Here is a 25,504-nt window from a genome sequence, read left to right as displayed (position 1 = left end):
TTCTGGGAATAAATTTCCAGTGAAACTACCCGTAAACATAGAAAATGGCTTAGAGGTAGCCTAAAATAAATAGCTTTGAAAGTAATACACACACGTAGTTTAAAAGAATATTTGTTTTTATGCCTTGAAAACGAAACCGAAATTGAAATAACTTTCCCCGACGGGTGTCGCCGCTATCGCCGCTACGTCATTTCCTGCGTCTCGCGGCGGGCCGCCGGGAGCACGTGTGTGTTCTCCGTGACATTCTTGAAGTTGTGAGTAATTAGATTGTTTTTTGCTGCGTTTAAGTTGTACCACCTCGTTGTTTTCGTGTACTTTTGTGCTCATCGACGCGAAGTGAGCGTCCGGAGTGAAGGCGACGCGATTATGCGTGAGAAAGAAGGGCACCAGCGGCCTACGACATCGGTGTTTCTTTGTGACAGTGTGTTTACTACGCCTACGACAGCCGTCATTCGTGGCGAAGGAGAAAACATCTTCCATTCGGCCTGAACAGTGATGAAGTGGACGTTTTGTTTTTCGGCGGAATGCATCGTCAACATCGTCCATCCACTACGTAAACGAAACGGTGTGCCCACAGTACACATCGTGACAGCGCTCCGCCTTCAAACCGAGGGCCTTTTGCAAGGCGCATGAACTGCTCATATAAAAGGTACGTAGCTCATAGTAGGTACGTAGGTACGTAGCCACGTTCAGCATCGCGTTTTTATGGTGCGTCATTGTGGTAGTAATCTTCGGGTAATTTATATAAAGGACAGCACAAGGTATGTTGGATGCGAGTGTAGTATATGTACTCCAGGCGTAGCCTATGGGCACCGAATGTGAAAAAGAGAAAAAAATGAATGTTTCATTGTTTACGTGTCCTCAACTAGAGTTGTAGAGAATTAAGTACTGCTACGCGTCAGTATCCGGCGCAGGCAGGTAAATAATACTTTGGTTTGACTAATTGGTTCTTTATGTTACCAAAGATGGGCGCAGACTTATACCGGTGTCACACGGCCACTTTCGAGCACGATTGAGCGCGTTCTGGATCGAAATTTTCGACCGTGATTGGCTCCCATCCGCCGATTGTGCAACGAGGCCAAACGCGTCCAAAAATTTGATTCCAGTCAGGATCGATCGCGGCCAAAAGTATGCAGTGTGACAACCGTATTAAATGTCGCTTGTGTATTTCGCTCAATTGTTATTGTTCTTTTTTTTTGTCGGAGGTGCCGTGGTAGGTAATGGCGCAGGCAGCTTGCAATGCTTGTGCTTGCATGACTAAACTAATGCAAAACAAAAGAACCACGACCGTCCCGGCTATGTACTTATCCTTCGCTTTAATTTGTGCTCGTTTGTTCTAGAAGCTCTTGTGCTGTTGCGGATGAACGCATGGTTGCGCTATTTGTTTGTAAATTTATCTTTTTGTAGAAATAAGCACACCGAGCCTAATCAATTTTTTTCTCGTCCTTGAACTCGTTTCTTGGTTTCACGCAGGCGTGCTTATTATACTACTATTTGTTTTCTTGTTGTGTGACTGAACCCTGCCTAAGGCGTCCTGTTAGTTGTCAACAGTATTTCTGAAATGAATTGCACTGAGCGTCCTACGGTTATAGTGCGTTTCACTACCTTATTTTAATGTCTAGTTATAAAGTGTATAGTTATTGTAACTATTCTTGGCCTTTATATATGTATTTCTTAAGCTGGTAAATGCTTATTTGTATTTGCAGTTTTGAGATGTTCTTTTATTGAGTGGTCAATCTCTGGTGGTATTAATGGTGGATTGTTTTCTTGTGCCCATGCAGTTACAGTCAGCATAAAGCAATTGCATGGGAACCGACTGGCTGTCTTGGGCCTACACATTGCTGAAAAGACAGTGAAGACGTCTGAGCCGACAGGTATACTTTTTTCATCCCAATTGGCCTACATATTTTTTTCACCGGAGGATGAAGACCTCCCCCAGGGAGCTCCAATTACCCCTGTCTTGCGCTAGCTGATTCGAAGTGAAGCCTGCAAAATTTTTTGACTTCATCATAGTCTACTTCTCTACCGTCTATGAATACCCTTCTCTTCTCTTGGCATCCATTCTGTAACTCGAATGTGCCACCGGTTATCTGCCCTATGCATTACATGGTTGAAGAAGGCTCTTTGGCTAGTTGGTGCCCATTGCAGACTTGAGACATCTATAACTAGCGTGAAAAAGACAACATCAAGAAGCACATAAGGAAGAACTCTAGACTTCAACTGAAATTTTTGCTACACAGAAACATGGAATGCACAGAATGTCGACGCACAGAAACCACACAGGAGCTATCGGAACAAATTTATGAACAGGTTAATTTCACTTACGAACATTCTTGGTAAGAGCCAGAGATGGGTGCTTACACACCTATTCCCCGCTTTTTTGATGCAAAGTGGTTCGTATATTTCCCTATGTAGCTGCTTCTGGAGCTGCCTGAGCACACGATTGCTTTGAAACTGCTCGGTGCATGAGCACGTATGGCGATGATTGCCCATGTGGCCACCAGCCACCAAGGCACTCAAAGCTGCCCTATGCTTCCTCAAGCCAAACAGGTCGGTGTTTAAACGACCGCTTGGGGGAACAAAGATAGGGCAGCTGTCATGGCTGGTGGCCATCTGGCCAATCATTGCTGTAAGTGCTCATGCACTGAGCAGTTTCAAAGCACTCATCTGCCCAGGCGGCTCTTGATGCAGGTCGACATGAAAATATTTGAAGCACTGCATCGAAAAGCGGGTGATACGTGTGTAAGCACCCCTTCCCTGGCTCTCGCCAAAAAAGAGTGTTCGTATCTCGAAATGAACCTGCCCATCGATTTGCTCTGATACCTCCTGTGTCAGGCAGGGAAAAGGAAACATAAATGTTGCTTCCTTGCGTTCCCCTGAATCCTATGTTTCTGTGTAGCCAAAATTTTCAGTTGAAGCCTAGAGTTCTGTCCTGTGTGCTTCTAGCTGTCGTCCGTTGTCTTTTTCGCGCTAGTTAATGATGTCTCAAGTTTGCACTACATGGCCTGACCAGCTCTCTTCTTTACTCTTTATGTCAGATAGGATATCAACTCCTTCGTCTGCTTTCTGAACCACACTGCTGTCTTCCTGTTTCTGCTGCCATCGGGATAGGAGTGGACATGACAAGTGAAACTGAATGTCATTTAGACAGAGGAGCAGTGAGACTTCCTGTGCTTTACCTTTTGTTGTTGTACATAATAGTTGAAATTGCGCCAACACATCTTTTCCACCTTGTGATCTTCCCATAGCTGCGGCAAATAAATATATAGTCTTTAAGAAACTAGAAATGCAGTTTGCCTAAGAAAGAGAATACTCTTGCACTTAAAGGTAATGTGTATGATGCTCTGACTCCTTTGATGCATGTGCCTTGAGAGGCGTTGATGCTGTTCTTCATTTCTTTCTCAGCAAGCTTTACTTGATGGGTCTGACTTTGTATAAAGAAATAAGTTCTAAAGAAACCATAATACCTAACAGGCAGAATTGTCGAGGTTGAAAGCCACGTTTTCTTTCATAACATATTTTTTTCAGACTGTACTAGTTGATCCATGATGTTCGACAGCGCAGACTTGTACAAGGGACGTCAAAAGTGGCGAGAAATGGAACAAATGCTATCGCCTCTTTCTCCATCCTTTGTCGAGTTCACATTGTCTAACGTCATCGACCAATACCAACTAGCCCGTTTGCGTACCTGTACTAGTTGAGCCATTTATACTATGGTACTCTAAGTCAAATGTGATAAATTCAAAATTGGTGCCTTTTCTATTTTTGTACAAATAACTGTTTCATAAAATAGTTTAAAGTGTTATGGTTGATATCGTGTTTCGACACCACCATAACCTCATAAAATATCTTCATGGATGCAAAAGGTACCTCTTGTGCAAGTTCCGTGCTAGCCTGACATGGAGAACAAACCTGGCAGAAGGTAGAGCACATGCTCTTTTGTAAACAAAACGCGTGATCGCATTTTCTTGGCAGTTATTGCAATGTTTTCTGATGTTTATCTGCATGAACATTAATTATCTCAGCTGCTAAAGACACATCACTGGACACTGTGGGCAGAAAAAAGTCTGATTGTGCAGTACTGTTGAAGTCATGCAACATTATGTTTAAGCAAACTAGCAGGGATGCTAGGTGTCAAAAAGAAAAAGCTGACTTCAAGAAAAATTTGCACTCCTAAATGTGGAATTGAAATGCACTATGCTTATAAGCTACAAAAGATTTCCAGGATGATCAGACTAGTTACAATGGCCATTTGCTGATTCAATAAGGTTCACTGAAGCTTGTTTTTAAATTCACACTGTTTTTATACAGGGTGATGATTTTCGGTTTCGTGGAATTTTTAAATATAGCCCTGTTGCATATAGCATAATTCTAGTCCTTGAGCAGGAATATTCAAACAGGCAGGTATATCTTGCACGAGAAATCGAAACATATTAAACTAATTAGAAAATGTTATTATCTTTTGAATGAATTACGTAATAGCTAATATAAATGCAAAGAAAGCGGCTTAACCTAGGAACCCGATGTTTATTAATCATATCCTAAGAAGCCAGCAAACACTGACACCAAAAACAAGTTAGGGTAAATTACTTGTGATTAACAAATGAAATAAAGAAATGACAAATTAATGGAAATGAAAGTGGATGAAAAAACAACTTGCCGCAGGTGGGGAACGAACCCATGTCTTCGCATTACCCGTTAGATGCTTTACCAATTGAGCTACTGCGGGCGCCGTTTCCCCATCACTTTCTTGGATATTTATGTTTCCTAGTAGAACCCTAGGAGTGTTTGCCAGCGCCGCCACATATCTGGGGCACATATTGTAATTTACGAATCATAGCCAGTGAGATTACAAGGTGTATCTACTTGGAATTTATTTCCAGAATGGCGTCAGTTTGGAGATATACACCATCAAACTTGCTGTAAAAATGCACTGTTGTTCCACTTACTTTTTTAACGAAATGTGCTTTTATGCACTGATGCACAAAAGTAACGGGAACACCCTTGTGCATTGGTCTTTATCAGGAAAATATTCCTAAACTGGTGTCATCCTGGAAGTTCAAATGCATACGTCTTCCAAGCTCACTGGCTACAATTCATAAATTGCAATATGTGCAATAATATAATTAGTTGTGAAGTTAATTAGTGATTTTTTTTATTTAGTTGAGCATGTGTTATGATTTCTCATGGTAGTAATGTCCACCTCTTCAAATAATCTAGCTCAAGGACAAGAATTATGCCATCTGCCGCAGGACATTTTTTAAAATTCCATAAAACTTAAAAATGATCACCCTGTACCTACTACAGTACCTACTATAGTGCTAAACAGCCAGCAGCCTAATCATCACATATAAGAATGCCGTAACAACACTGACAAGTGCACTAAAGTTTTCTGCGCTTCACAGATGAAAGATGTTGGCCATTAGAATGTTTGATCTCAGTGTAACTCACAATCGTATAACCAGCAAGATCAAGTGAAAGCAGATCACAAACTTCATGCATGAAAGGCTTTAACTGTGCTTTGATTAAAATAGCTAAACTTCTGTTAAGCATGATGGATTCACTGTGTTGTTTCAGTTAAAAGCATCTAAATGATCAAATGCTAAAGTGTTCTTGCTTGGAAGATCTTTAGTGAAAACTTCTGTAATAAAAATACCAGCAGGATTAGGTGCTTGTTTAGTGGAGATGGCTAAGATGATGTCAGAAGGTGTAGGTAGGGCTTCTTTGTAGTAGAGATGCCAAATAGTTTTGACAGAGGGGTTGTTACCAGCCACGGTGTAAGTCAGAGATTAAGAAAAAAATAAAGGTCAGCTTAGTGATGCTTAGTATAAAGAGAACAACAGGAAAACGAAACAAGTAATGCTCTCAACTAACATTTTAAAATTTTCGTTGAATATGTTACAAATAATTGTGTCAAATATTTTAGAGGAACCATGCTTGATAAACATTTGCAGAGCAACCACCGTGACAATTAAGTGATCAAGAGCACACCAGTGAGGCGAATTTAGAAGCCTAAGATCAGTAAATTCTAGTTTTGGGTCAGATGTCACACACAAAAACAAACTGCCCAGCATTATTGCTGTAATATGAGGGCGGTTAAGAAAGTAATGCCTCCAAACCCACTACTTTACCAGTAGTACTGCAAACATTTTGGCTCTTTATCATTAATGCACTGATGTTTAAGCTATAGAATGTCACTTGCCTCATCTTCCTATCTCTTTGCGTTCCAAAGTAATCGAGCAATGCATCGCATCCAGTGGTGATGTCCGGTTGAAACAGTGGGCTGTAATTGAATTTCTTACTGCGGAAGGTTCTGCGCCCTTCAACATTCATTGCCATCTGAAAGCAGTTTACGGGGATGCCTGTGTTGAAGTCAGCATTGTGCGTAGGTGGGCAAGTACTGAGAAACATCAAAATCCAGCTGCTTCAAATGTCCAGGATCAGCACCGAACTGGACGGCCCACAACAGCTTCTTATGAGGATCATCAACATCAGGCAGACAAGTTGAATCGGGTCAATCGCAGGATCAAGCAACACCAGATTGCTACAACACTCGCTATTTCCATTGGTTTAGGGAACCACATAATTAAGAACCTCCTGGGTTGCAAGAAGAATTGAACTTGTTGGCTATGCTTCGACTTTTTCATGTCAGTCGTCAGTTACCGTGACACCCAACAAGCGCAAGTCTTCTTGTAACGCAGGTCTTTAATGATGTGGTTCACTGAGCCAATGGAAATGGCGAGTGTTGTTGCAATCTGGTGTTGCTTGATCCTGCGATTGCCCCGAGTCAACTCATCTGCCTGATGTTCATGACCTTCATCAGAAGCCATTGTGGGCCGTCCATTTCGGTGCTGATCCGGGAGATTTGATGAGGCAGGATTTTGGTCTTTCACAGTCCTTGCCCACCTCTGCACAGTGCTGACGTCAACACAGGCATTCCTGTAAACTGCAGTCAGATGGCCATGAATGTTGATATGCACACAACCTTCCATAGTCAGAAATTCAATTACAGCCTGTTGTTTCAACTGGACGTCACCACTGGATGCCATGAATTGCTCGATTACTCTGGAACGAGAAGAGATAGGAAGGCGAGGCAAGTGACATTCGATAGCTTAAACATAAGTGCATCAATGATAGAGTTCAAAATGTTTGCTGTAATATTGGCAAAGTAGTGGGCTTGGAGGCAATAATTTCTGAATTGCCCTCATATAATTTTGTAGCCTGTCTCTCCTACATTCATGATGTGGCAAATTGAATGCCTTATTCTTTCGAAATAACGATTTCTTGGAAGTAAGCACTATCTGTGCTTGTTTTCTTTAACCTGCCCTTCATGTGATCTTGAAATATTAAAGTGAACGATGCAGGGAAGCACAGCTTGTCATGTTTCGTGTACTTTTCCTGACATTAAATTGCAACAAATCATTTTGCAGATAGAAAAGAAGCAGATGGCTACAGCGATCAGTGAAGAAATGGCTTCATCTATGATGGCTCGCCTTAGGACATTGGAATGGAGCTACACAAAGGCATCATCTTCCTCGCCTGTGCCCTGGAACATTGGTTTGAATGAGACTGTTCTTCAACGTAGAACGGCCACAAGACTTGTCACAACATACAAGGCATAGTGCAAGCTCTAAATATTGTACAGGAGGCTAGAATAAATGACCCTCCATGCAGTCACTCTGTGTGTGTGGTAAATGGGACCATTTCACGCAGAACACTCGCACATGATTATGTGTTTTCTCTCAAAGTTGCTATGCCGTGCGTTTGGAAATACATTACCTATTGTATGCACACCATACATAACATTTCTGTGTGCTAGCCTGACTGTAGACTTACGAAACAAACAATGAAGTGCATATGAACCCGCTTCCACATGCCATACTTCAAGGGTTATTCTATTGCTCATTACACCCGATAGGTGAAGGGGTAATATATTCCTGATCACACCCTTACACCCCGTGGGTCGAAGGGTAATATGTTGTTCAAAACACCCTCAAGGGATACGGTGTTATTGGAATATAGAATAACCATCATAAGGGTGTAATTCCCTATAGAACCCACCTTTTTCAAGGGTGCTAGGGGGTTAGTTATAGACACCGAAAAAAACCCTTAGGGGTGTAAATTATTTTACAGTGAACGCTTTAAAACATCGCGTTGACGACGAAATCTTGTTGCAAGGTCAGCCCTCACATGCTGGTGGTGGCAGCACGCGCGTGTCTTCACGTACTCATTCAAGGCGCGGTAAGACTGAGTCGATACGAAACCGACAAGACGCTCACGAACACGATTGACCGAATGTTGAGTACAATGCGTCATTGAAAGCACAATATCATATCAGGCCGAACAGGACGCAACCGACGAGCGCGAGTTGCCGCACTGCGACGGGCATTCTTGTCAACAGCACCGAGAAAATCAGTGCGCCGGCCATCGTTCGACCGAAGCCTAAGCGATCGGCTAGCAAACTGACGACGCGAAATGGCGACAGCGCCTTGGCTTGTATATATAATTAATCGCCGTCAAAGTGTGGCAAAAGATGCCTAAAAGTTGAAATGCACAAGATTCAACCCTCCCACGCTTTCCGTGCACATGAAGTTTGAGTCAATGCTGATGCGAATGTTAAGCCTAATGATGTCGTGCTTGTGCACCCACTTTTGGTGGACTTGAGCTGAAAGGGAAGCAGTAATATCGAATCAAACAGCTTTTATAGCTCAGTGCTGTCGTTCGCGATGAGAATGTTTGCAAGGCGCGTATACACTGTAATACATCAAATACATCTATTATAAATATGGAGCGCGCGCTTATGCTTCGCTTTCAAGAGTGGCACGAGACAGCATTCAAAGATCTCCGACTGCTTCTCACACTTCCCTGCAACTGGAGCATATGTACCTGTAATGTTTAGCGGGAAACGTCGGCTGCGAACGCTAGGCACGAAGGGGGGCTTTCTGGAAGAAATGGGGCTTCCAGCGTGCGGCCCGATGTGGCGTAGGCGAGCGCCATCTGGAGGCATTGCAAGGAACTGGGCGCACCACTCCGCCGCCCCCGAGGTACTCACGAGCCGGCGCCTGCAAATGGCGGACTCCGTTGGCGGTCCATCAATGATGAGGCGCTGGGAAATGCGTTTGTTTGAGTTTTCGCGTAACTTAGTTATGTTTTCTCGAATTGTAAAATTGCCATCCGTCACTATCATGTCTGTCGGTTTGTGTGTATGTCGTACGTTACGATTTTTCGGCGTATTTCAGATTGAGGCATTGAATTCAGTCGCCTTCTTGCGCCAAATGGAGGACCTTGGTATGGCTGGTTTGAAAATCCTTTCGTCTAAACGACGTCCGACGCCGGGTTCCGACACCAGATTTTATGGGACACCGGGCCCTTAACGCTATGGCGTTAAGGTTGGCTCAAGCAGCTTGTTAGGAGTACGTATAGCTGGCGTGAACGTGGCACCTTATTTATCGACGACTGGTCATGAATTGGATCATTCCTATATCGCATACGCAACGCTTATGTTGTAGTTCGAACACGTTCCCAATTGCTCAAGTCGTCTACGTATCCATATTGCAACAGGCAGAAAATTGACAATTTGGGCACATACCAAGAGGATTGTGCTCTATGCTTGTCGATACCACAACCAGCAGATAGATACCCAGTGGTCAAAGTTGAATCGCGTCCAGTTTGATATTGTGATCGGTAGACTGACAATCATTGAAACTAGGCGAAATTGGTAAATAAAGGCTACATTTCATCACCGGATGTACACCGAGCGATCGTTTCAGCGTTTGACTTTGTTCTTAGCCAGTCATCACTGACATTAGCCGCTAAAAAAAACAGTGAATGGATTGCGGCATGGGACGCCGAAAGTGTATAGTCATTTTGTATAGAATTTTTTTTCACTGATATATAGGGTGGCATTAATCAACTTACAATGTTCCTACACCGGCTGGCAGTGGACTTTTTTTTTTCTAAGCATCTGAAGTACAAAAAGATTTCAACGAAAGGTTTTTTTCACGGCACCCACATACTCCCCATGTTTATATATTCCGACATTTGTCCGCAATATATAGACTTGTAAGCTATATATAGAATATCACCACTTGTTCTCGTTATCGTGTACATATAGCGTAGCTGCACGGTTAAAAGTAGGACACGTTTGGGGGTAAAAAAAAAAAAAGAAGAGGCACCGGTAGCGATTTTTTGCCGCAACCTCCGCTACTGTTACGGCAACGCCGGTATTTTTTTGTGGGGTTTAATTTATGCGTGAATTGCCAGACATACCACTCAGGTCTACGACCGAATGAGTTATGTCAGCAACCACAGACCGTCATGCTTCTAGCCACTTTTAGCTGGTTTGAAGAATGACGCAGCGGAGTTAGCAGCGCCCCCCAAGTGCACATCCCACGAATTGGAGCTATGCTCCGGGCAGGGGAGACACTTGTACCCTTTATGCGGTGGGTGTCCGCCGGTGGTGGGATTCGAACCCACCACCTCCCGAAGCCGAGGCCGGCGCCCTAACCACTGCGCCACGACTTCGGTGACATTTCGAAGGTTAACATCGTGTTTTGTGAGCGGGAACACTTTCTCCTCCTTACCTACTCTGGAATCCAATTGTTCCCTCCTCGCCTGAGGCAAAGCTGCCCTTTTCATGGTGCGACGGCGCATGCGCCCAGGCCTAGCGGATTGGTCGCGAAACGTCTTTGAAGGGTCGTGCGCAACCCCGCGTGCCGGGAAGTCCCCTGTAAAAGAAAAAAAAAAGAAGTAAGCGCTCGGACGCACGCCGCTACAAACGCTCGTGTCATGTACTGCCTTGAAACTCCACTGGCAGCTCTTCAGCGTCAGCTCGGTGCCGAAAACATGTGTAGCTTAAGACTGCAAGTTAACGTTTAAACAGAAAGCGACTAGGTTTTCTTATGGACTGCGCCGTGAGGCTACGTTGTTGCCGCCCTTCATTGATGGCTGGCCAATACATTAACGTAAAGCACTTGTGTTACACTTGGGCAACGCTTTAAAACATCGCGTTGACGACGAAATCTTGTTGCAAGGTCAGCCCTCACATGCTGGTGGTGGCAGCACGCGCGTGTCTTCACGTACTCATTCAAGGCGCGGTAAGACTGAGTCGATACGAAACCGACAAGACGCTCACGAACACGATTGACCGAATGTTGAGTACAATGCGTCATTGAAAGCACAATATCATATCAGGCCGAACAGGACGCAACCGACGAGCGCGAGTTGCCGCACTGCGACGGGCATTCTTGTCAACAGCACCGAGAAAATCAGTGCGCCGGCCATCGTTCGACCGAAGCCTAAGCGATCGGCTAGCAAACTGACGACGCGAAATGGCGACAGCGCCTTGGCTTGTATATATAATTAATCGCCGTCAAAGTGTGGCAAAAGATGCCTAAAAGTTGAAATGCACAAGATTCAACCCTCCCACGCTTTCCGTGCACATGAAGTTTGAGTCAATGCTGATGCGAATGTTAAGCCTAATGATGTCGTGCTTGTGCACCCACTTTTGGTGGACTTGAGCTGAAAGGGAAGCAGTAATATCGAATCAAACAGCTTTTATAGCTCAGTGCTGTCGTTCGCGATGAGAATGTTTGCAAGGCGCGTATACACTGTAATACATCAAATACATCTATTATAAATATGGAGCGCGCGCTTATGCTTCGCTTTCAAGAGTGGCACGAGACAGCATTCAAAGATCTCCGACTGCTTCTCACACTTCCCTGCAACTGGAGCATATGTACCTGTAATGTTTAGCGGGAAACGTCGGCTGCGAACGCTAGGCACGAAGGGGGGCTTTCTGGAAGAAATGGGGCTTCCAGCGTGCGGCCCGATGTGGCGTAGGCGAGCGCCATCTGGAGGCATTGCAAGGAACTGGGCGCACCACTCCGCCGCCCCCGAGGTACTCACGAGCCGGCGCCTGCAAATGGCGGACTCCGTTGGCGGTCCATCAATGATGAAGCGCTGGGAAATGCGTTTGTTTGAGTTTTCGCGTAACTTAGTTATGTTTTCTCGAATTGTAAAATTGCCATCCGTCACTATCATGTCTGTCGGTTTGTGTGTATGTCGTACGTTACGATTTTTCGGCGTATTTCAGATTGAGGCATTGAATTCAGTCGCCTTCTTGCGCCAAATGGAGGACCTTGGTATGGCTGGTTTGAAAATCCTTTCGTCTAAACGACGTCCGACGCCGGGTTCCGACACCAGATTTTATGGGACACCGGGCCCTTAACGCTATGGCGTTAAGGTTGGCTCAAGCAGCTTGTTAGGAGTACGTATAGCTGGCGTGAACGTGGCACCTTATTTATCGACGACTGGTCATGAATTGGATCATTCCTATATCGCATACGCAACGCTTATGTTGTAGTTCGAACACGTTCCCAATTGCTCAAGTCGTCTACGTATCCATATTGCAACAGGCAGAAAATTGACAATTTGGGCACATACCAAGAGGATTGTGCTCTATGCTTGTCGATACCACAACCAGCAGATAGATACCCAGTGGTCAAAGTTGAATCGCGTCCAGTTTGATATTGTGATCGGTAGACTGACAATCATTGAAACTAGGCGAAATTGGTAAATAAAGGCTACATTTCATCACCGGATGTACACCGAGCGATCGTTTCAGCGTTTGACTTTGTTCTTAGCCAGTCATCACTGACATTAGCCGCTAAAAAAACAGTGAATGGATTGCGGCATGGGACGCCGAAAGTGTATAGTCATTTTGTATAGAATTTTTTTTCACTGATATATAGGGTGGCATTAATCAACTTACAATGTTCCTACACCGGCTGGCAGTGGACTTTTTTTTTTCTAAGCATCTGAAGTACAAAAAGATTTCAACGAAAGGTTTTTTTCACGGCACCCACATACTCCCCATGTTTATATATTCCGACATTTGTCCGCAATATATAGACTTGTAAGCTATATATAGAATATCACCACTTGTTCTCGTTATCGTGTACATATAGCGTAGCTGCACGGTTAAAAGTAGGACACGTTTGGGGGTAAAAAAAAAAAGAAGAGGCACCGGTAGCGATTTTTTGCCGCAACCTCCGCTACTGTTACGGCAACGCCGGTATTTTTTTGTGGGGTTTAATTTATGCGTGAATTGCCAGACATACCACTCAGGTCTACGACCGAATGAGTTATGTCAGCAACCACAGACCGTCATGCTTCTAGCCACTTTTAGCTGGTTTGAAGAATGACGCAGCGGAGTTAGCAGCGCCCCCCAAGTGCACATCCCACGAATTGGAGCTATGCTCCGGGCAGGGGAGACACTTGTACCCTTTATGCGGTGGGTGTCCGCCGGTGGTGGGATTCGAACCCACCACCTCCCGAAGCCGAGGCCGGCGCCCTAACCACTGCGCCACGACTTCGGTGACATTTCGAAGGTTAACATCGTGTTTTGTGAGCGGGAACACTTTCTCCTCCTTACCTACTCTGGAATCCAATTGTTCCCTCCTCGCCTGAGGCAAAGCTGCCCTTTTCATGGTGCGACGGCGCATGCGCCCAGGCCTAGCGGATTGGTCGCGAAACGTCTTTGAAGGGTCGTGCGCAACCCCGCGTGCCGGGAAGTCCCCTGTAAAAGAAAAAAAAAAGAAGTAAGCGCTCGGACGCACGCCGCTACAAACGCTCGTGTCATGTACTGCCTTGAAACTCCACTGGCAGCTCTTCAGCGTCAGCTCGGTGCCGAAAACATGTGTAGCTTAAGACTGCAAGTTAACGTTTAAACAGAAAGCGACTAGGTTTTCTTATGGACTGCGCCGTGAGGCTACGTTGTTGCCGCCCTTCATTGATGGCTGGCCAATACATTAACGTAAAGCACTTGTGTTACACTTGGGCAACACAGTAAAATAATTTACACCCTTGATGGTGAGAATTGCGAATCATAACACCCTTGAAGGGTGTTTTCATTCAAGAAACATCCCACCATCATGACTTTTTGCGAAGCATAGGGCAGTTCTAGATGCCATAACACCCTTTTACCCACCGAAAGGGTGCACTGACTAAGAATATTGGGGGTGGGTGCAAGGGTGTTTTTGTTTGTTTTTATCACATTCACAAACATACAGTTGCACGAAGAGACGGCGTGTCCCACGGCACTAAAAACCAGTGGCGGATCCAGAAATGGGCCCTCCCCTACCCCAACCCCTTCCCCCCGAAACATGTCGGGCTTTCAGTGCCGACAAAACTCCTGAAGAGAGTCCCCCTCCATTTCACTGTCTTGATAAGCCCTTTTTAAATATGTCTTGCGGAAAACCTGTTGCTGAAGCACTACTATCTATTATGTCACAGTGTTCTAGGTGGCAGACAGTTCTTAAATGTCGTCACGCACAAATTCCTCGGAGTCCAAAAGCGCGCGCCTACTTTTTCTAGTATTGAATATTTAACCAAAAGGAAAATGTTCAAGATGTTTTCAGCACGGCAGAACTAGTGCAGCTCTTGCTTTTGGGACGCCAGGAATCTAGCAAAATGAAAAGGCCACGTGACAGCATGCAGCTGGACGCGGCACAATTGCTCTAAAGCAGTGCGGTCGTCTAGGTTTCTTTCAAGCATGACAAAACAGGCAGAAAAGGGTGCGACGAACCATACGCGGACAAAAGATACCCCGATTCGAAAAGCTTTGACCCCACCTGACCTTCTTTCGCCGAATCAATAACCCCAATTCGTTCTGCTTCTCTGAAGTTTATAAACAAGGTAGGTTCGTTGGCAAACTTGAGCCTTCTCACCCACCACAATGCTTTGCTCAAGCAGCATCTGCGGAAAGAGCCGTGCAAAACGCTCATGGCTTCGCGTCTGCGTCAATTTACGAAGCTGGCTGTACAAAAAGAAACTATTAAGTTTGTAGTTGTATAGTAAAGTTCTACTGGCTTACAAACAGCTGCCTGAACGGAGTGCTCAAAAAGAAAGAGAGAATAATCTAAGAAAGTGTAGAGCACCAACGTACAACTTCCGATGCATAAAGTATTTACAACAGCGGTATTTACTCAAATATTTCCCCTCCCAAATTGGAGACAGTATTATTGCATGCATGAATAGGATATTAAGCCATACATTGCAGATATAACGAGATTCCAGAAATTGTCGGGGCATTCGCAGACCATCTTTGTTCACGGAACAGTGGTGAGCCATTTTTCAAGTGTGCGCGCTACTGTCCACCTGCCAAGTGCGTTCGCGATGTCTTGGCATATGTAGACCTGCGCGAGACTCGCCCGTCTCCCCTCGCTAGACGGGTATGACAGATGCACATGCTGAATACGGGAAAGAAATATTTTGCAGAATGAAACTGAATTTTGTCAACACACCAGAGCTTTGGATTGCAGGTTACAGCGTGCACAGGGGCGTTCTGCCAGATTTTAAAGCGAAGCTTTCTATGCCTCCTCCCTCACTCTTTCCAATTCTGCTGCTGCTGCTGCTGCTGCTGCTGCTGCTGCTGCTGCTGCTGTCACTGGCTTGCCAGCCGCGTCGGTTGGTGGTTTGAGAGCGTGCATAATGAACATGAGAGGGACGCGGGGAAGGCGTGTGCGAGTCCTTTTAGCGAGAACTTCGTGGGCATCGCTACAATACTCCTTGGACCTCTTTGGCCGTCACAATGCCCACTGAAACACCCTGGCCATCGACACAATGCCCTCTGGAAGACTAATTACGCGTTAGCCCCCTTCTGCCCACCCCCACCCACCGCAAAAGTAGTGCAGTAGGTGCAGCATTTACTTTTTTTGTACTCACATGCAACAGCGCAGAGGACAGGCAGTATGATACTAAAGGGAGACAAGAGAATGCTTAAAGCCAACACCCAGACGAAATGTCATCACAGTTCCCACACTTTACCAAGAAATTGTTGTTGTCATTCAATAGCCTTTACCACAGCTGCACCCTCGCCGAGCAAAGGGGTTCGGTGATGATATAGGCACAGCTATTGAATAGGAACAATACTAAATTGCTCTGCTCGTGGTAATTTGAGGGCGAGAGTAGTTGGGTTGAAAATGACTTGTCTACCGCATGCACAAAATACCTCGATTGTGAATATATCTTCCTCATTACCCGTCAAACTGCTATTATAAGCAACTGCAGTAAGACAAAGACCGACATCAGATTATAACGACAACTCATGGTGCTGTCTACCAAAGGGGAGTCGTTGTTATATTTGTTCTTTCTTTTGAGCGGTCATCGGCCCCACTCGCTCACCCCCTCTTAAAATAAAAGAAAGAAAAAAAAACCCGAGATCTGGATTCGCTTCGGTTGCACTTACACGACACCACGCAAAGAAAGACTTTGCGTACGTGGAAACTTAATGTTTTCGTGTAATTCTGCACATGTGAAATTTCGTGGTGTCGCCTATACGTTTGGAAAGCTATTATGCAAGAACTTTTGTATCTGCCGTTCGTACAAGCTATTTAAAACTTGCGTGAGCACACCAGTTCAGAAATATGAGCATTGTGAACTTCTTGAAAATGCCAATTAAAGCTTTTTTTTCTCTCTCCCTCTCTTTCTCTGCGCATAAAAGAAAAGGCAGACTCGCAAGTACCTCTGTATATTATAAAATGAGGAAGGGCCACGTCTCTTTACAAATGAACGTCCAAGCAAACAAACAAAAAAAGCATCGAAAAATAAATTCACTTACACGCAGTTACCAGCCCACCATTGCCCCATTTGATTTGATATCAGCCCATGTTTCTGGGAATAAATTTCCAGTGAAACTACCCGTAAACATAGAAAATGGCTTAGAGGTAGCCTAAAATAAATAGCTTTGAAAGTAATACACACACGTAGTTTAAAAGAATATTTGTTTTTATGCCTTGAAAACGAAACCGAAATTGAAATAACTTTCCCCGACGGGTGTCGCCGCTATCGCCGCTACGTCATTTCCTGCGTCTCGCGGCGGGCCGCCGGGAGCACGTGTGTGTTCTCCGTGACATTCTTGAAGTTGTGAGTAATTAGATTGTTTTTTGCTGCGTTTAAGTTGTACCACCTCGTTGTTTTCGTGTACTTTTGTGCTCATCGACGCGAAGTGAGCGTCCGGAGTGAAGGCGACGCGATTATGCGTGAGAAAGAAGGGCACCAGCGGCCTACGACATCGGTGTTTCTTTGTGACAGTGTGTTTACTACGCCTACGACAGCCGTCATTCGTGGCGAAGGAGAAAACATCTTCCATTCGGCCTGAACAGTGATGAAGTGGACGTTTTGTTTTTCGGCGGAATGCATCGTCAACATCGTCCATCCACTACGTAAACGAAACGGTGTGCCCACAGTACACATCGTGACAGCGCTCCGCCTTCAAACCGAGGGCCTTTTGCAAGGCGCATGAACTGCTCATATAAAAGGTACGTAGCTCATAGTAGGTACGTAGGTACGTAGCCACGTTCAGCATCGCGTTTTTATGGTGCGTCATTGTGGTAGTAATCTTCGGGTAATTTATATAAAGGACAGCACAAGGTATGTTGGATGCGAGTGTAGTATATGTACTCCAGGCGTAGCCTATGGGCACCGAATGTGAAAAAGAGAAAAAAATGAATGTTTCATTGTTTACGTGTCCTCAACTAGAGTTGTAGAGAATTAAGTACTGCTACGCGTCAGTATCCGGCGCAGGCAGGTAAATAATACTTTGGTTTGACTAATTGGTTCTTTATGTTACCAAAGATGGGCGCAGACTTATACCGGTGTCACACGGCCACTTTCGAGCACGATTGAGCGCGTTCTGGATCGAAATTTTCGACCGTGATTGGCTCCCATCCGCCGATTGTGCAACGAGGCCAAACGCGTCCAAAAATTTGATTCCAGTCAGGATCGATCGCGGCCAAAAGTATGCAGTGTGACAACCGTATTAAATGTCGCTTGTGTATTTCGCTCAATTGTTATTGTTCTTTTTTTTTGTCGGAGGTGCCGTGGTAGGTAATGGCGCAGGCAGCTTGCAATGCTTGTGCTTGCATGACTAAACTAATGCAAAACAAAAGAACCACGACCGTCCCGGCTATGTACTTATCCTTCGCTTTAATTTGTGCTCGTTTGTTCTAGAAGCTCTTGTGCTGTTGCGGATGAACGCATGGTTGCGCTATTTGTTTGTAAATTTATCTTTTTGTAGAAATAAGCACACCGAGCCTAATCAATTTTTTTCTCGTCCTTGAACTCGTTTCTTGGTTTCACGCAGGCGTGCTTATTATACTACTATTTGTTTTCTTGTTGTGTGACTGAACCCTGCCTAAGGCGTCCTGTTAGTTGTCAACAGTATTTCTGAAATGAATTGCACTGAGCGTCCTACGGTTATAGTGCGTTTCACTACCTTATTTTAATGTCTAGTTATAAAGTGTATAGTTATTGTAACTATTCTTGGCCTTTATATATGTATTTCTTAAGCTGGTAAATGCTTATTTGTATTTGCAGTTTTGAGATGTTCTTTTATTGAGTGGTCAATCTCTGGTGGTATTAATGGTGGATTGTTTTCTTGTGCCCATGCAGTTACAGTCAGCATAAAGCAATTGCATGGGAACCGACTGGCTGTCTTGGGCCTACACATTGCTGAAAAGACAGTGAAGACGTCTGAGCCGACAGGTATACTTTTTTCATCCCAATTGGCCTACATATTTTTTTCACCGGAGGATGAAGACCTCCCCCAGGGAGCTCCAATTACCCCTGTCTTGCGCTAGCTGATTCGAAGTGAAGCCTGCAAAATTTTTTGACTTCATCATAGTCTACTTCTCTACCGTCTATGAATACCCTTCTCTTCTCTTGGCATCCATTCTGTAACTCGAATGTGCCACCGGTTATCTGCCCTATGCATTACATGGTTGAAGAAGGCTCTTTGGCTAGTTGGTGCCCATTGCAGACTTGAGACATCTATAACTAGCGTGAAAAAGACAACATCAAGAAGCACATAAGGAAGAACTCTAGACTTCAACTGAAATTTTTGCTACACAGAAACATGGAATGCACAGAATGTCGACGCACAGAAACCACACAGGAGCTATCGGAACAAATTTATGAACAGGTTAATTTCACTTACGAACATTCTTGGTAAGAGCCAGAGATGGGTGCTTACACACCTATTCCCCGCTTTTTTGATGCAAAGTGGTTCGTATATTTCCCTATGTAGCTGCTTCTGGAGCTGCCTGAGCACACGATTGCTTTGAAACTGCTCGGTGCATGAGCACGTATGGCGATGATTGCCCATGTGGCCACCAGCCACCAAGGCACTCAAAGCTGCCCTATGCTTCCTCAAGCCAAACAGGTCGGTGTTTAAACGACCGCTTGGGGGAACAAAGATAGGGCAGCTGTCATGGCTGGTGGCCATCTGGCCAATCATTGCTGTAAGTGCTCATGCACTGAGCAGTTTCAAAGCACTCATCTGCCCAGGCGGCTCTTGATGCAGGTCGACATGAAAATATTTGAAGCACTGCATCGAAAAGCGGGTGATACGTGTGTAAGCACCCCTTCCCTGGCTCTCGCCAAAAAAGAGTGTTCGTATCTCGAAATGAACCTGCCCATCGATTTGCTCTGATACCTCCTGTGTCAGGCAGGGAAAAGGAAACATAAATGTTGCTTCCTTGCGTTCCCCTGAATCCTATGTTTCTGTGTAGCCAAAATTTTCAGTTGAAGCCTAGAGTTCTGTCCTGTGTGCTTCTAGCTGTCGTCCGTTGTCTTTTTCGCGCTAGTTAATGATGTCTCAAGTTTGCACTACATGGCCTGACCAGCTCTCTTCTTTACTCTTTATGTCAGATAGGATATCAACTCCTTCGTCTGCTTTCTGAACCACACTGCTGTCTTCCTGTTTCTGCTGCCATCGGGATAGGAGTGGACATGACAAGTGAAACTGAATGTCATTTAGACAGAGGAGCAGTGAGACTTCCTGTGCTTTACCTTTTGTTGTTGTACATAATAGTTGAAATTGCGCCAACACATCTTTTCCACCTTGTGATCTTCCCATAGCTGCGGCAAATAAATATATAGTCTTTAAGAAACTAGAAATGCAGTTTGCCTAAGAAAGAGAATACTCTTGCACTTAAAGGTAATGTGTATGATGCTCTGACTCCTTTGATGCATGTGCCTTGAGAGGCGTTGATGCTGTTCTTCATTTCTTTCTCAGCAAGCTTTACTTGATGGGTCTGACTTTGTATAAAGAAATAAGTTCTAAAGAAACCATAATACCTAACAGGCAGAATTGTCGAGGTTGAAAGCCACGTTTTCTTTCATAACATATTTTTTTCAGACTGTACTAGTTGATCCATGATGTTCGACAGCGCAGACTTGTACAAGGGACGTCAAAAGTGGCGAGAAATGGAACAAATGCTATCGCCTCTTTCTCCATCCTTTGTCGAGTTCACATTGTCTAACGTCATCGACCAATACCAACTAGCCCGTTTGCGTACCTGTACTAGTTGAGCCATTTATACTATGGTACTCTAAGTCAAATGTGATAAATTCAAAATTGGTGCCTTTTCTATTTTTGTACAAATAACTGTTTCATAAAATAGTTTAAAGTGTTATGGTTGATATCGTGTTTCGACACCACCATAACCTCATAAAATATCTTCATGGATGCAAAAGGTACCTCTTGTGCAAGTTCCGTGCTAGCCTGACATGGAGAACAAACCTGGCAGAAGGTAGAGCACATGCTCTTTTGTAAACAAAACGCGTGATCGCATTTTCTTGGCAGTTATTGCAATGTTTTCTGATGTTTATCTGCATGAACATTAATTATCTCAGCTGCTAAAGACACATCACTGGACACTGTGGGCAGAAAAAAGTCTGATTGTGCAGTACTGTTGAAGTCATGCAACATTATGTTTAAGCAAACTAGCAGGGATGCTAGGTGTCAAAAAGAAAAAGCTGACTTCAAGAAAAATTTGCACTCCTAAATGTGGAATTGAAATGCACTATGCTTATAAGCTACAAAAGATTTCCAGGATGATCAGACTAGTTACAATGGCCATTTGCTGATTCAATAAGGTTCACTGAAGCTTGTTTTTAAATTCACACTGTTTTTATACAGGGTGATGATTTTCGGTTTCGTGGAATTTTTAAATATAGCCCTGTTGCATATAGCATAATTCTAGTCCTTGAGCAGGAATATTCAAACAGGCAGGTATATCTTGCACGAGAAATCGAAACATATTAAACTAATTAGAAAATGTTATTATCTTTTGAATGAATTACGTAATAGCTAATATAAATGCAAAGAAAGCGGCTTAACCTAGGAACCCGATGTTTATTAATCATATCCTAAGAAGCCAGCAAACACTGACACCAAAAACAAGTTAGGGTAAATTACTTGTGATTAACAAATGAAATAAAGAAATGACAAATTAATGGAAATGAAAGTGGATGAAAAAACAACTTGCCGCAGGTGGGGAACGAACCCATGTCTTCGCATTACCCGTTAGATGCTTTACCAATTGAGCTACTGCGGGCGCCGTTTCCCCATCACTTTCTTGGATATTTATGTTTCCTAGTAGAACCCTAGGAGTGTTTGCCAGCGCCGCCACATATCTGGGGCACATATTGTAATTTACGAATCATAGCCAGTGAGATTACAAGGTGTATCTACTTGGAATTTATTTCCAGAATGGCGTCAGTTTGGAGATATACACCATCAAACTTGCTGTAAAAATGCACTGTTGTTCCACTTACTTTTTTAACGAAATGTGCTTTTATGCACTGATGCACAAAAGTAACGGGAACACCCTTGTGCATTGGTCTTTATCAGGAAAATATTCCTAAACTGGTGTCATCCTGGAAGTTCAAATGCATACGTCTTCCAAGCTCACTGGCTACAATTCATAAATTGCAATATGTGCAATAATATAATTAGTTGTGAAGTTAATTAGTGATTTTTTTTATTTAGTTGAGCATGTGTTATGATTTCTCATGGTAGTAATGTCCACCTCTTCAAATAATCTAGCTCAAGGACAAGAATTATGCCATCTGCCGCAGGACATTTTTTAAAATTCCATAAAACTTAAAAATGATCACCCTGTACCTACTACAGTACCTACTATAGTGCTAAACAGCCAGCAGCCTAATCATCACATATAAGAATGCCGTAACAACACTGACAAGTGCACTAAAGTTTTCTGCGCTTCACAGATGAAAGATGTTGGCCATTAGAATGTTTGATCTCAGTGTAACTCACAATCGTATAACCAGCAAGATCAAGTGAAAGCAGATCACAAACTTCATGCATGAAAGGCTTTAACTGTGCTTTGATTAAAATAGCTAAACTTCTGTTAAGCATGATGGATTCACTGTGTTGTTTCAGTTAAAAGCATCTAAATGATCAAATGCTAAAGTGTTCTTGCTTGGAAGATCTTTAGTGAAAACTTCTGTAATAAAAATACCAGCAGGATTAGGTGCTTGTTTAGTGGAGATGGCTAAGATGATGTCAGAAGGTGTAGGTAGGGCTTCTTTGTAGTAGAGATGCCAAATAGTTTTGACAGAGGGGTTGTTACCAGCCACGGTGTAAGTCAGAGATTAAGAAAAAAATAAAGGTCAGCTTAGTGATGCTTAGTATAAAGAGAACAACAGGAAAACGAAACAAGTAATGCTCTCAACTAACATTTTAAAATTTTCGTTGAATATGTTACAAATAATTGTGTCAAATATTTTAGAGGAACCATGCTTGATAAACATTTGCAGAGCAACCACCGTGACAATTAAGTGATCAAGAGCACACCAGTGAGGCGAATTTAGAAGCCTAAGATCAGTAAATTCTAGTTTTGGGTCAGATGTCACACACAAAAACAAACTGCCCAGCATTATTGCTGTAATATGAGGGCGGTTAAGAAAGTAATGCCTCCAAACCCACTACTTTACCAGTAGTACTGCAAACATTTTGGCTCTTTATCATTAATGCACTGATGTTTAAGCTATAGAATGTCACTTGCCTCATCTTCCTATCTCTTTGCGTTCCAAAGTAATCGAGCAATGCATCGCATCCAGTGGTGATGTCCGGTTGAAACAGTGGGCTGTAATTGAATTTCTTACTGCGGAAGGTTCTGCGCCCTTCAACATTCATTGCCATCTGAAAGCAGTTTACGGGGATGCCTGTGTTGAAGTCAGCATTGTGCGTAGGTGGGCAAGTACTGAGAAACATCAAAATCCAGCTGCTTCAAATGTCCAGGATCAGCACCGAACTGGACGGCCCACAACAGCTTCTTATGAGGATCATCAACATCAGGCAGACAAGTTGAATCGGGTCAATCGCAGGATCAAGCAACACCAGATTGCTACAACACTCGCTATTTCCATTGGTTTAGGGAACCACATAATTAAGAACCTCCTGGGTTGCAAGAAGAATTGAACTTGTTGGCTATGCTTCGACTTTTTCATGTCAGTCGTCAGTTACCGTGACACCCAACAAGCGCAAGTCTTCTTGTAACGCAGGTCTTTAATGATGTGGTTCACTGAGCCAATGGAAATGGCGAGTGTTGTTGCAATCTGGTGTTGCTTGATCCTGCGATTGCCCCGAGTCAACTCATCTGCCTGATGTTCATGACCTTCATCAGAAGCCATTGTGGGCCGTCCATTTCGGTGCTGATCCGGGAGATTTGATGAGGCAGGATTTTGGTCTTTCACAGTCCTTGCCCACCTCTGCACAGTGCTGACGTCAACACAGGCATTCCTGTAAACTGCAGTCAGATGGCCATGAATGTTGATATGCACACAACCTTCCATAGTCAGAAATTCAATTACAGCCTGTTGTTTCAACTGGACGTCACCACTGGATGCCATGAATTGCTCGATTACTCTGGAACGAGAAGAGATAGGAAGGCGAGGCAAGTGACATTCGATAGCTTAAACATAAGTGCATCAATGATAGAGTTCAAAATGTTTGCTGTAATATTGGCAAAGTAGTGGGCTTGGAGGCAATAATTTCTGAATTGCCCTCATATAATTTTGTAGCCTGTCTCTCCTACATTCATGATGTGGCAAATTGAATGCCTTATTCTTTCGAAATAACGATTTCTTGGAAGTAAGCACTATCTGTGCTTGTTTTCTTTAACCTGCCCTTCATGTGATCTTGAAATATTAAAGTGAACGATGCAGGGAAGCACAGCTTGTCATGTTTCGTGTACTTTTCCTGACATTAAATTGCAACAAATCATTTTGCAGATAGAAAAGAAGCAGATGGCTACAGCGATCAGTGAAGAAATGGCTTCATCTATGATGGCTCGCCTTAGGACATTGGAATGGAGCTACACAAAGGCATCATCTTCCTCGCCTGTGCCCTGGAACATTGGTTTGAATGAGACTGTTCTTCAACGTAGAACGGCCACAAGACTTGTCACAACATACAAGGCATAGTGCAAGCTCTAAATATTGTACAGGAGGCTAGAATAAATGACCCTCCATGCAGTCACTCTGTGTGTGTGGTAAATGGGACCATTTCACGCAGAACACTCGCACATGATTATGTGTTTTCTCTCAAAGTTGCTATGCCGTGCGTTTGGAAATACATTACCTATTGTATGCACACCATACATAACATTTCTGTGTGCTAGCCTGACTGTAGACTTACGAAACAAACAATGAAGTGCATATGAACCCGCTTCCACATGCCATACTTCAAGGGTTATTCTATTGCTCATTACACCCGATAGGTGAAGGGGTAATATATTCCTGATCACACCCTTACACCCCGTGGGTCGAAGGGTAATATGTTGTTCAAAACACCCTCAAGGGATACGGTGTTATTGGAATATAGAATAACCATCATAAGGGTGTAATTCCCTATAGAACCCACCTTTTTCAAGGGTGCTAGGGGGTTAGTTATAGACACCGAAAAAAACCCTTAGGGGTGTAAATTATTTTACAGTGAACGCTTTAAAACATCGCGTTGACGACGAAATCTTGTTGCAAGGTCAGCCCTCACATGCTGGTGGTGGCAGCACGCGCGTGTCTTCACGTACTCATTCAAGGCGCGGTAAGACTGAGTCGATACGAAACCGACAAGACGCTCACGAACACGATTGACCGAATGTTGAGTACAATGCGTCATTGAAAGCACAATATCATATCAGGCCGAACAGGACGCAACCGACGAGCGCGAGTTGCCGCACTGCGACGGGCATTCTTGTCAACAGCACCGAGAAAATCAGTGCGCCGGCCATCGTTCGACCGAAGCCTAAGCGATCGGCTAGCAAACTGACGACGCGAAATGGCGACAGCGCCTTGGCTTGTATATATAATTAATCGCCGTCAAAGTGTGGCAAAAGATGCCTAAAAGTTGAAATGCACAAGATTCAACCCTCCCACGCTTTCCGTGCACATGAAGTTTGAGTCAATGCTGATGCGAATGTTAAGCCTAATGATGTCGTGCTTGTGCACCCACTTTTGGTGGACTTGAGCTGAAAGGGAAGCAGTAATATCGAATCAAACAGCTTTTATAGCTCAGTGCTGTCGTTCGCGATGAGAATGTTTGCAAGGCGCGTATACACTGTAATACATCAAATACATCTATTATAAATATGGAGCGCGCGCTTATGCTTCGCTTTCAAGAGTGGCACGAGACAGC

General features: G+C 44.0%; 2 long non-coding RNA genes across 2 annotated transcripts; both read left to right on the top strand.

Moving 5' to 3' along the window:
- Positions 1 to 244: 244 nt before the first annotated feature.
- On the top strand, positions 245 to 7,652 carry LOC135911909 (uncharacterized). The gene is made up of 3 exons (XR_010567492.2): positions 245 to 649; positions 1,782 to 1,874; positions 7,431 to 7,652. It is a non-coding gene; the product is annotated as an uncharacterized lncRNA (long non-coding RNA).
- Positions 7,653 to 16,916: 9,264 nt separating this feature from the next.
- On the top strand, positions 16,917 to 24,324 carry LOC139053099 (uncharacterized). The gene is made up of 3 exons (XR_011510218.1): positions 16,917 to 17,321; positions 18,454 to 18,546; positions 24,103 to 24,324. It is a non-coding gene; the product is annotated as an uncharacterized lncRNA (long non-coding RNA).
- Positions 24,325 to 25,504: the final 1,180 nt, after the last annotated feature.

Source organism: Dermacentor albipictus, unplaced genomic scaffold (assembly GCF_038994185.2).
Source record: "Dermacentor albipictus isolate Rhodes 1998 colony unplaced genomic scaffold, USDA_Dalb.pri_finalv2 scaffold_69, whole genome shotgun sequence".
In the NCBI taxonomy this organism is placed as follows: Eukaryota; Metazoa; Arthropoda; class Arachnida; order Ixodida; family Ixodidae; genus Dermacentor; species Dermacentor albipictus.
Note: the sequence above shows the minus strand (reverse complement) of the source record. Positions and strands in the feature narration are given on the sequence as shown.